We start from the raw sequence: 13,078 nt of genomic DNA on the forward strand, positions 1-13,078 counted from the left end.
GCCTGAGCGAGCCTGACCATACCCACCCACCCCGGACCTCTCTGAGGTCCACATTCTTATTCACTAAGAGAATAGTAGCACACTTTTTACTTCAGTTATATTTTCTTTCTTTCTTTATGTTTCCTCCCTCCCATCTTTTCCCTCCCTCCTGCCTAATGATGGTTCGCAACCCCGCCCACAGATCCCCATCCACCTCATTTGACACTTGTAAGCTCCAATTTGTTTCCTCCCTCCCTCCCGTCTTTTCCCTCCCTCCTGCCTAATGATGGTTCATACCTCCGCCCACTGCTCCCCATCCACCTCATTTGACACTAGTAAGCTCCAAATTGTTTGTTTTAGTTCTTACAGAAACATCATTTTGCCATAATTTCCCCTGTCCCTGTCAATTCTTTCTGAAATCAGTAATAAACTATCTATGAAAAGAGACAGAGAGAGAGAGAGAGAGAGAGAGAGAGAGAGAGAGAGAGAGAGAGAGAGAGAGAGAGAGAGAGAACTATATAGGAAAATATGTAGACAAAACAAAGAAAGATACGTCTAGACAGGAAAAGGAAAAGAAAGAAAGGAAGAGTAACATAGAATGATTAAGAAAGAATAAAAGGAAGAAAAAGAAAGAAAGAAAGCAATAATGAGAAAGACGGAAAATATATAGACAGAGAGAAAGAAGCCTCCCCTTCTTGATCCACTCCTTCTATTGTCTCCTGGAATGTGCAGGAGTGTATTGGATAGCAAGGGTAGGGTTAGAGGGGGAGGGACAGGCTCAGAGCGAACTTGAAGGGAAAGGCTGAGGAAGTGGGAATCTCCCTTCTCCTCCTCCTCCTTCTTCTTCTTCTTCTTCTTCTTCGTCTTCTTCGTCTTCTTCTTCTTCTTCTTCTTCTTCTTTGTCTTCTTCTTCTTCTTCTTCTTTGTCTTCTTCTTCTTCTTCTTCTTTGTCTTCTTCTTCTTCTTCTTCGTCTTCTTCTTCATCTTCTTCTTTTTCTTCTTGCTTTTCGTTGTCGTCCTCATCATAACGTTGCCCTCTTTCTTATTGGAACCGCTTTTCCGATACGTTGAACCAGCCCCGCCACCGAGTAACCCGCCGGAACCCTGGGCAAGCGTCTAGATGCCCAACAGTAGACAGATGGATGAATAGAAAGCTGCAATTACGTTTCTATGAAAGTAGGTGTGCAGGCATGTATATAAGTGTGCCTCCCTGCCTGCCTGCATGCCTGCCTGCCAAAATAAGCAAACGGGCTAGCTATCAGACAACCACATAACTAGCTAGCTATCTAGCTAACAAACAAAAAGACAAACTAGCTAGCGAGCACACAAAAAACATACAAACTAGCTAGCTAGGAAACAAACAAGCTAGCAAGCAAGCAAGCAAACAAACAAACAAACAAACGAGCTAACTAGCTAGCAAACAAGCAAACAAACAAACATACTAGCTAACTAGCTAGCAAGCAAGCAAGCAATCAAGCAAACAAACAAACAAACAAACTAGCAAACAAGGAAACAAACAAGCTAGGTAGCTAGCTAGCTAGCAAGCAAGCAAGCAAGCAAACAAACAAACAAACAAACAAGCTAGCTAGCTAGCAAACAAGCACACATACAAACTAGCTAGCTAGCAAACTAACTAACTAACTAACTAACTAACCAACTAACTAACTAACAAAAAAACAAAAAAACTAGCTAGCTAGCAAAAAAACAAGGTAGCTAGCTAGCAAACAAAGAAACTCATTAGCTAGCTAGCTAGCAAACAAGCTAGCTAGCTAGCAAGCAAACAAGCTAGCTAGCTAGCAAACAAACAAGCTAGCTAAAAAACAAACAAGGTAGCTAGCTAGCAAGCAAACAAACAAGCTAGCTAGCAAACAAACTAACTAGCTAGCTAGGAAACAAACAAGGTAGCTAGCTAGCAAACAAAGAAACTCACTAGCTAGCTAGCAAGCTAACAAGCTAGCTATCTAGCAAGGAAACAAGCTAGCTAGCAAACAAACAAACACACAAACAAACTAGCTAGCAAACAAATAAACAAACAAACAAACAATGTAGCTAGCTTGCAAGCAAACAAACAAACAAGGTAGCTAGCTAGCTAGCAAACAAACTAACTAGCTAGCTAGCAAACAAACTAACTAGCTAGCTAGCAAACTAACTAGCTAGCTAGCTAGCAAACAAACTCACTAGCTAGCTAGCAAACAAACAAAAAAACTGCCTAGCTAGCAATCAAGCAAACAAACAAACTAGCTAGCTAGCAAACATACAAGATAGCTAGCTAGCAAACAAAGAAACTCACTAGCTAGCTAGGAAGCAAACAAGCTAACTAGCTAGCAAACAAATTCACTAGCTAGCTAGCAAGCAAACAAGCTATCTAGCAAACAAACAAACAAACAAACTAGCTGGCAAACAAAAAAACAAACAAACAAACGTGGTAGCTAGCTTGCAAGCAAACAAACAAACAAGGTAGCTAGCTAGCTAGCAAACAAACTAACTATCTAGATAGCAAACAAACAGAATAACTAGCTAGCTAGCTAGCAAACAAACAAACTCACTAGCTGGCTAGCAAACAAACAAACAAACTAGCTAGCTAGCAAGCAAACAAACAAACCAGCTAGCTAGCAAACACACAAAAAAGGTAGCTAGCTAGCAAGCAAACAAACAAAAAAGCTAGCTAGCTAGCAAACAAACTAACTAACTAGATAGCTAGGAAACAAACAAACTAACTAGCTAGCTAGCAAGCAAACAAACAAACAAGCTAGTTAGCCAGCAAACAAACAAGTTAGCTAGCTAGAAAACAGAAACTCACTAACTAGCTAGCAAGCAAACAAGCTAGCTAGCTAGCAAACAAATTCACTAGCTAGCTAGCAAGCAAACTAGCTAGCTAGCAAAAAAACAAACAAACTAGCTAGCTAGCTAGCAAACAAACTAAAAACAAACAAACAAACTAGCATTCTAGCAAGCAAGCAAACAAACAAACATACAAACAAGGTAGCTAGCTTACAAGCAAACAAACAAACAAGGTAGCTAGCTAGCTAGCAAACAAACTAACTACCTAGCTAGCAAACAAACAAACTAACTACCTAGCTAGCTAGCAACAAACAAACAAACAAATAAACTAACTAACTAGCTAGCAAAAAAAGCCAGTTAGGGCGCTAGCTCGTTTGTGTTTGTTTGTTGCAAGCTAAGTTGTTAGTTAGTTTTGTTGTGGGAGTTTTGTTCTTCCTTTTTTCAGGTTTGTAATGCGCGTTGGCTCTCCTTTTTCTTTTTTTTTCGGTTGATTTGGGATGGAGTATTGCGATTTTTTTTTACATATGCTAGACGAGTGGGTCTTTTTAGTGATTCTGAAAGTCCTTTAGCGAAAAAATCACGTTCATTATAGTGTATTTCCTGCAATATCTGCCTGTGCAATGGAATAAGTATTGTTCCATTTATTACTGAAATAACTGGATTTTTATACAAAAATATTCCCATACTCAGCTCCTAATACCTCCCCAATTTTGGGTTGATTTTTGTATTTCATGGAGAAGAGCACTTTCTCAAGAAAACTTTTTTATTTATTTTTATTTATTCATTTTTTTTTTTTAATGCAAGAACATAGGTAATAGTAGCTGTATCTACAAAACGATTAGTAATAGGATTATCTGTTACTCAAGCAAATGGTACAAATAAATAATTCTCCTTGTTTGTTTTTACATCCTGTGCATATGGAAGGAAAAAATGAAATATAATAGCCCTTTCATCAACTCTTTCATAGTTACTGAAATATTCTAATACTTACAAACAAAACATATATTTTTATTAATGTATGTTAGAGGTACAGAGGAAATTAATTGCTTGTTAAAGCTTTTATTCTAAGAATTTATCTCAAAAAAATCTAAAAAGTTAAGAGTTACAAGCGTAATGATTACCGAAGTAGAAAAATCATATAAGATCTCTATTCATAACTCCCGTAACACCTGTGTGTGAATATACTGCTCCTGTATGGTTTACGGTAGCAAAAGACATCAAAGATATAATCAAGAGATAATTATACAATGTAATAAACTCTAACCACATACTGGCCAAAAAATTAGCTAAAGATATTTCTCAAGGAAAAAGAAAATCACTCCTTATCAATGGCTTTTAGTTGCAGCAGAAGAGCAACTAGTGGGGTTCCCCGTCCGCTAGGGGAACCTACGGCGGAGCTATGTGCGTGGGTCTCCTTAAACTCTTTGTGTGTGTGTGTGTGTGTGTGTGTGTGTGTGTGTGTGATTCTAATTCTAATTGTAATCCTTATTTTTTCTAGCTAGCGCGAGACTCCTGTATCGCAGTGTCTATGCTGGCTGGCTGGCCTTGGTGCTTTTGCGCTTAGTTTAGGTTACCCTCCCAAACGTTTTTTTCTTCTCCTCAGGGTCTACCTCCCCACCTACCTGTGTGTGAGACAGGATGTTTAGGTTGGGTTAAACTATACCGTGATGAGGCTGTGTGTGCCTGGGAACGAAGAAGCAAACATGCCCCCCAAAGCATCAGGAAAGGCCGCCAAGAAGGCTGGAAAAGGCCCAGAAGGCCATAGCCAAGGGTGACAAGAAGAAGAAGCGCAGGAGGAAGGAGAGCTACTCCATCTACATCTACAAGGTGCTCAAGCAGGTCCACCCCGACACCGGCGTCTCCTCCAAGGCCATGTCCATCATGAACTCCTTCGTGAACGACATCTTCGAGCGCATCGCCGCCGAGGCCTCTCGCCTGGCCCATTACAACAAGCGCTCCACCATCACCAGTCGGGAGATCCAGACGGCCGTCCGTCTCCTCCTGCCCGGAGAGCTGGCCAAGCACGCCGTGTCCGAAGGCACCAAGGCCGTCACGAAGTACACCTCCTCCAAATAAGCAACCCACCAACTTGCTTGCACTGGAAAAGAACCGGCTCCATCGGAGCCACAAACTGTTTCCCGAAATAGAGCGAAGACGGTTATTCTCGCGCCCTCCCCCCCTCCCCCCCCCCCATCTTACTCTCTCTCTCTCTCTCTCTCTCTCTCTCTCTCTCTCTCTCTCTCTCTCTCTCTCTCTCTCACTCACTCACTCACTGAGCTGACCCACCAAGGGATGCATGGCATGTATAAGCGGACCGATTCCCTCCAGTGCTCGCGAAACAGCGACCAATGCTTGAAATCGCCAATGCTTCTCTCGGTTGTTTATTGCCAGATGCGGCGGACATGATGAGCGATATATGCCTACATATCAGCCGTCATCAGTAGTTAGTGATTCCGCCCCTGTTTATATATTTTTTTTTTTACTTGTTCTGGTAATTTCTGTCTTCCTGCCTGCAGGTAGTCCCCACAAATTCCCTAGTTGAAATAAGTGAAGAGAGAAATAAAAGCAAGCCCACCCCCGCCCCACAAATCAATTGATATGAGATTATGAGGCAGAAGGATATGTGGGAAAGGGAACACGCCAGTGATCCTCCTCCCCACCTGCCCATCCCAGTGTCTGTCCAAACTATCTCCGGGAAAGTGAATTTGGCCCTGAAAAGGGCCTAGATTTAGTATGAGCAGATTGTACTCGGACGGGCAACCCGCGCTTAGGCACGCTCGCCGCGAATACGACGGGCCAGCTGGATGTCCTTTGGCATGATGGTGACACGCTTAGCGTGGATGGCTCAGAGGCTGGTGTCCTCGAAGAGACCTACGAGGTAGGCCTCGGAGGCTTCCTGCAGAGCCATGACGACAGAGGACTGGAAGCGGAGATCGGTCTTGAAATCCTGGGCGATCTCGCGCACCAGACGTTGGAAGGGCACCTTCTTGATGAGGAGCTCGGTGCTCTTCTGGTAGCGGCGGATCTCACGGAGGGCCACGGTCCCGGGCCTATAGCGGTGAGACTTCTTGACTCCTCCGGTGGCCGGGGCCTACTTGCGAGCGGCCTTGGTGGCCAGCTGCTTGCAGGGCGCTTTGCCACCGGTTTATTTCCTGGCAGTCTGCTTGATACGGGATATGGCTACGGACGAACAGACTGCCCAGCGGCTCACGAACAACGCCGTTCCCCCGTTCTACTGCTGCTGCCAACACTGCTGCCACCTCACCTGCCTCCACCGCTGCTCCTTCACCTGCCTCCGTCGCTACTACCCTACCTGCCTCCGCTGCTGCCCATAAAACCCTGCTCGGTGCCGTCTCGCACTCCGTCAAGCTGCTACGGCCTCTGTCAGACCCAAGGTTATCGTCCCTCCTACACCGTGATTCGAGACTGCCCTCGATTTGGCGGAGGCCCTTGAGGAGGAACTCGGGCACCGCTTCCAGATACACTTCCTAGAGAACGGCAGCGTGCTGGTCACCCCGCCTTCCGAGGAAGCCCTCCGCGCCTTCATGGACACCACGTCGGTGCATGGGAAGGCGGTGCAGCTGCGGCTGATGGGCGACGCAACAACCAAGGGTGTGGTGACCACTTACCCGGTAGTCATGCCTCTCAAGGCTCTCCTCCGACACTCGAGCGTCGTCACGGCGGAGCGGTGAATGACGCGGGACAACCTTGCCACGAGGCAGGTCCTCATTTCGGTGAGGGGCCCCCTCCGGGCATGCTCGACCTAGGGAGCTGGGGCATCTTTTATACGCGTCCCTTTAACACCGAGCCCCTGCGGTGCTATCGCTGCAAGCAGTATGGGCACCATCGCTCCCGCTGCAATCGCCAGGCGGTGTGCGGTATGTGCTCGGGGCCGCACATGACGGAGGCCTGCCTTGCGAAATACAAGGCCAGTGAGAACGTGACCGCCCTTTGCCACAACTGCCGCCAACATCACCACGCGTGGAGCCGGCGCTGCTCCTCCCGGTTGACCATAGTGGACCGGGGAATCCAGCGGCAGGAAGAGTGGCGTGCGGCGCACAACCCCTCTCGGCCGGCGTGGATCGGGCGGTCCCGCTCGAGGTCCCAGCGTCAGCCCGCCCCACCCGGCCAGACAACGCTCGCCTCCCAAGAGCACTTCCCGGCCCTCCCACCACAGGGCGGATCTCGCAGCAACGCTGCTCTGGCTGTGCCACCGCCCGCCACACCTCCTCCACCGCCTGCCACGCCTCCCCACCCGGCCTCCACCTCAACACCTGCCCCGCATCCACGCCCGGTGTCCACCTCGGGCCCCTCCGTGCAGCAGGAGCACCGGACTCCCCCACTGCCTCCGCCGGCCCTCCCCCAGCGCGTGAGGCGTCGGAGGAACCTCGGGCCGCGATCCCCCCCTGTCATGTCCTGGTCACCAGAGCTGCGCTAGAGGGGATGCTGGCGAGCTTCGCCGGACGAGGCTGCGCTGCGAGTCATTGCGAAGACGACGGCCCACTGTCGCCAGTCCGGCAGCGTCTTCTGCCACCCCGCTGCAAACTCCAGTGGCTGCGCCTCCAACTACGCAGACCCGGGCCCCCCGGGACGCCTCACCTCCCGCGATGGAGGCTCCCATGGAGGTCGACGCGCCCTCCCGGTCCTCCCAGGCAGCGGTGGCGCCCGCCGTGTCGGTGGCGCCCGCCGTGCGGTGGCCCAGCCGGTGCCGGCAACCCAGACCGCCAAGCCCCGCTCACACATCCCAGTGCGGGCGGCTCCAACCCGCTCCCGTATCCCGCAGCCCAAGCGCATGGTGACTCCGAAGCGCCGGAGGCCAGCCCCCTCGCGCGAGACAGCCCCTGTGACCACCCCGGGGGCCTCCTCGGTGACCGGCCGCTAAGTGTAATGCAGTGGAACGTGTGCGGCGTGCGCGGCAAGGTTAACCTCCTGCGAGCCGCGATCGGCACCGACGGCTTTGACGTCATCCTATTACAGGAGACGTTCCTTCGGGAGGGCCAGTCGGTGCTTTTCAGGGACTACAGGGCCTTTTACCTCCTTGCCGTCGCCGGTGCGGCGCGTGGGTGTTGTATCTTGGTCAGGGATGTACTTCCCTGTTCTCGAGTGTGTTGTAACCCGCAATCCCGGGTCACACAGGGGCGACGACACACTGTTTGTATTAGTGACACTTGACTTAAAATTCTAGTACTTTAGGAGTATTTAAAGGAGTTCGTAAATGGGGTGATGAAACGGTGTCGCCTTTCTTATATGTATTTTATTCTACCTTAATACTACTTAATATTACAGAGGGTAAAAATATTGTTTAAACCAGCGACTGGCTTACTAGACTCAATGAGTCTTCAGGTTTTCTTTCACTATTGGTTACTGACGTTAACACTGGTATAATATTGAGTAAAAACTCACACAATAAAGTATCATAGAAATATAATCCTAAGTAAAACTAAGATAATAGAACACAATAGATATGTTAGATACGCTTTCCTCTATGGTACCACATTACTCCATACTCACAGTAGCAACGATGAATGTTCTACCCATGTTGTCTAGGGAAGGACAACTGAGTGTCCAGCAACGAACAGAGTGCTGGTTGATCTGAGGTCAAGCCTGGAGAAATGCTTCTTATATAGGCAGACATCGCGAGGGTAATACGTCAGGCGTGTGAGTCATACATCAAACTCACACCGAGCTCATACAATAATCTACCTAACCGACATGCTTGATTCACGCGGTGACGCAGCTTTGTTTTCATAACATTTTGTTCCGCGGCTGATCGTGTTTTGGCCGCGGTGATTGTGTTTTGGCTTAGAGAGATAAGCGGGTGCGTTAATGGGCAATTACAATTGTGTATAGGTTGGTAAATGAACAGTGCGTGTGGGGACAATCATGTCTTGGAGTCCGTGTTGTGTTTTAGCGGTCGATACCGCTGTTGTCATCGGAAAATATTGCCGGTGAAGATGATGATGACACGAGTGGTGTCGCAGCCCTCGGGGCACCACATACCCCCCCCGTTAAAATCACGCCACGTCCTCGTGGCACGAAGCGTTCCGCCCGGCGGACGACCATGGAGGGCCAAGACGGGGATGGCGGGATCGTGGGGGAGGAGGCCTGCGAGAGACGGGACCTGAAGAGACAGAAGAAGGCCACCCCACCGGCGACGAAGACGACGCCGAGGAGGAGCAGCCACCCCACCAAGGGAGGAAGGGTCGAAGGCGGGGACCGGAGACGGATTCCTGAGCGCGTGCAGTGCTGGAGGGAGGTCCAGCGGGGGGGGCAGAGACGACCCGGGCGACGGCGGCGGGGAGGGGAAGGGTCCAAGGGGAGTCTTGGCCAGGAGCGATGAGACCACGTCACGTCCGATGTGGAAGGGGGCGCGATGAACCGTCAGCGGGGCGTCACCGTCCATAGTAGCAGAGGCAGGGAGGCTGAAGGCGTCGGAGTGGGCACTACAGCCGATACCGAGGCTGAGGAGACCGTCCGTTGATGGTCTGCCTGTATTTGGAGACCGGGCTGTCCGGGCAGACCATGGTGACCACCTGGGAGTATCGGTAGCGAAGACCCAGCCCGCAGGAGACGGGATGAAGACCGGGGAAGACTCTGAGGAGAGACTTAGAACACAGCGAGAGGGCGTCTGGGCGATCGAGAAGAGAGCGATCTCGCAGCGATGGACAGAAGTCGAGTAGACAGGGGCGACAGGGGACATACATAGAGCAGGTGGTGTTTAGTACAGCGGTCCAAGGAGTCTAAGAGCATATAGTGAGTGCGGTCTTCAGAAACCGCAAGGTAAGTGGAAAGCGTGTCGGTGTGCAGAAAATATGGCGTGCCATCAAGATGAAAAGGCAACGCGTCCATTTTAAACACATCGAACACGTCAGAGGATCCCCTTTCATGGGGATTTGTAAGTAGAAGTGAAGGGTTCCTGAGGAAAGCGTACCTTTAGAAATAACCCTAGAGACATCTCTATACAATGCTAAATATTCATGTGCTGCAGGGAAAAGTAAGCCTGGGTAATGGAGTGACGCATTGCTGAGCACACGAAATAGTACATCATTTGGAAGGAGGAGAGGAAACCTGCGTTTGGGACAGCTGCTGAAGGCCAAGCTTGAGATTCAGAGTATCATGATTCAGGTCACTAAGTGCCAACTGAATGAGAAGGATAGTCTCCAAAATACGCATTTCCCTTCAATTTGCAAGGTTTTTAGTGAGAACTGACGGATAATAGCTGAGGCCAAAGCCGAGGCGGACTCTAGACGGAGATGGCAGAATGAACATGACGGAGGTCCCGAACTGTGGCGTTGAGGACTTCCTGATGGAGGTTAAGTTGACGTCTCTCTTCTGTGGACAGAGTGTAGAGCTGGGAGAGCTTCCGTGTATCACATCTATTTGGGCCTGAGTGGCCGTACCGAAAAGGAGGTTTGCTACCGAGCCAAGGAAATCCACGGCCCCTCGCTTCTGGCGAGTCCGAAACGGGCTTCCATCTCTACCACTCATAGCCGACAGAAAGCTGTTAAGATCTTTGAATAACTTCTCAAACTCAATGTGAAAAGAGTCTAGAGTGCGCCTGAGTAGACCAACAGTAGGGAACGATTGATTCATATGTTCAATCGACAATGAAACTTCCGCTGTTAGATTTGCCACGTTGATGAGAGTACGGTGTATGTCGGCCGTCTTGATGACGACAGGGACAACATAGTACCGTCCTGTCAACAGCATCTTAAAGACTGGGAGAAGACGAGGCCGGGACGAATGGGTTGCTCCCGGAGGGATCAAGGAAGACAAGGAGAGGGCAACACCCAGGATCTGTAATTATAGGGGGCATCAGTTCGTTGGTCGTTGGCGATACTCAAGAGGGCGGTCCATCACATTGGGGAGAGAAGGGGGTACCGTATTGGATCGTAATGAGCGACTGACACAGGGCTCTGAAGGAGCTGAGGGAACCAATGAGGGGACCTCTGAAGCATCTGAGGAGACAGGAGCCGGTGAGGAGAGCTCGGAAGGAGCTGGAAAGGACAATGGCAGCGGCTCCTCGGGGAATAAGTCATGGGAGTGGGTCCACTTCTACTACTTGATCAGGGAGAGGGTATGCACGCCTGACATTAGGAGAGTCATGGAAGCCAAGAGAGTCCTCGTGAACGACCTGAACATTATTTGTGTGAACTGTCTTGATCTTACCACCTCTAACATGACGCAGTCGTAAGACTACAGGGCTTATTTTTTCTAGCACCCTAAAAGGTCCATTGAACAAGGGCTGGAGCTTCTTTGGTTCGCCCTTTGTACATACATGCCTTAAGTAGACCCGATCTCCTACTACCACCTGTTTGGGTTTGGATTTCCTAAACATTCTTTCTGACTCCTGCCATCCTATATCTATATTGGTCTGACATAGTTTATAGGTCCGCTGCGCGACACTAGTAAATGCTTTATAGCTGTCAACATCATAACAAGGTTGGAGTTTATTCTCAAGCACTTCAAAAGGAACATTTGGGTCCTGAGAGAAAAGCAAGAAAATGGTGAATCTTTCAGAACACGGTGGTAGGCAGTGTTGTAGGCGTGTGTTGCAACCGGAAGCATTTGGTCCCAGATACCGCGATTGTCCTCGCACAAAGTTCTCAAGATATTTATTAAGGTGCCATTAGGCCTTTCTATCACACCGTTTGCAGACGGGTGATAAGGAGTTGTCCTTAGATGATCAATCTGTAACAACTGAGTCAACTCTCGTAAGAGAGTGTTGACGAACTCCTTTCCTTGATCCGTGACTAGAATCGGCGGGATGCTGTGTACACAGACTACGTTCTTGTAGAACGCAGCTGCCACTTCCTTGGCTGCCTTCGTACGAAGGGGGGTTGCTACCAAGAAGCGTGACAGGACGTCTATCACTGTCAGTACCTCCCGATAGCCTGCGTATGAAACAGACACAGGTCCGACAATATCCATATGGACTCTGTCAAACGGTTGGCCAACCTCTGGATACCTCATAAGTGGAGCTGGCGTGGATCCCCTCTTCTTACACCGACAACAGACAGGACAAGATCTGACATATTGCTCCACGTCCGCCTTCATTCCCGGCCAGTACGCAAACTTGCGACAGCGTGCCAACGTAACCTTAGTGCCTCCATGCCCTGCAGGTAGCATGGAATGCGCCAAAGCTAACGCGTTAGGAATGTAGCTTGGTGGAACGATAACCAGTCTTTTCTGCTTGTTGTATTCATCGCAAACATCGCGGTAGAGAATGCCGTTCTCTACACACACTTCACTAAGAGGCAGATTTAACAAGTGCCTCTTAGCTGCATTTAACGTTACATTGCTCCTCTCTGCAACCTTTCTCTCATCTCTCTCATGTACGTTACCACCGGTGGTTTGTTCAAAAGCATGCTTCAATTCTCTCAGTTCAGGATCGCGATCCTGGTGCTCCATGAGTCCAGCAAGACTCCAATGGAGAAACTTATCCTGTTTGTCATGTCCCTCCGGAGAGGCGACAGACATGTCCTGTCCACCCGTAAGGGTGACAGACATAATTCGAGCATCCAATTCGCCTTCTATCACGTCACTCTCCTGATTCCTAATCCTTGACAAAAAATCTGCTACCATGTTGCTGGAGCCTGGGAGATAATCAATACTAAAGTCAAATTCTCCTAGAAGTGTCTGCCAGCGTGCAATCCTGCTGCTAGGTACTGTGCTTTTTAACAGCCAAGTCAGTGGTCTATGGTCCGACAGGATGTGTATCCTATAACCCAAGATAAGGGGTCGATTAGTACTGAGGCCATAGATGACTGCTAAAGCTTCTCTCTCTACCGCTGAGTAGTTACGTTCTGCTCCATTCAGGGTTCTACTAAAATATGCTATGGGACGTAAACTACCATTTTCATCCTTTTGTTGCAACACACCACCTATTGCCTTATCTGACGCATCTGTGGTGAGATTGAAGGCTTCGGAAATCCGGAAAGGCTAAAACAATGTCAGTCGTTAGACTGTTCTTTAGTGTGCTAAATGCATGCAATGCCTCTTCATTCCACTCCAGATGTGTCTTATCATTCTTGGTTACTTTCCTCCCTTTGAGTAAATTATTAAGTGGGGATGCTATCTTGGCAAAGTCTTTAATGAATTTCCTATAAAAGTTAACCAATCCCAGGAAACCTTGAAGTTCTTTGACTGTTTTCGGAGGAGTGAGTTGTTGCACCGCCTGTACCTTTGAGGGCTGAGGCTTCAAGCCAGAAGCACTAACAATGTGACCCAGATAATCTACTTGCTCTTTGAAAAAGGAACACTTATCTAGTCTTAAGGACAGGTGAGCCTTCTGCAGTCTGTCCAAGACGGCATGGAG

Source organism: Eriocheir sinensis, unplaced genomic scaffold (assembly GCF_024679095.1).
Source record: "Eriocheir sinensis breed Jianghai 21 unplaced genomic scaffold, ASM2467909v1 Scaffold35, whole genome shotgun sequence".
NCBI classification, from domain to species: domain Eukaryota; kingdom Metazoa; phylum Arthropoda; class Malacostraca; order Decapoda; family Varunidae; genus Eriocheir; species Eriocheir sinensis.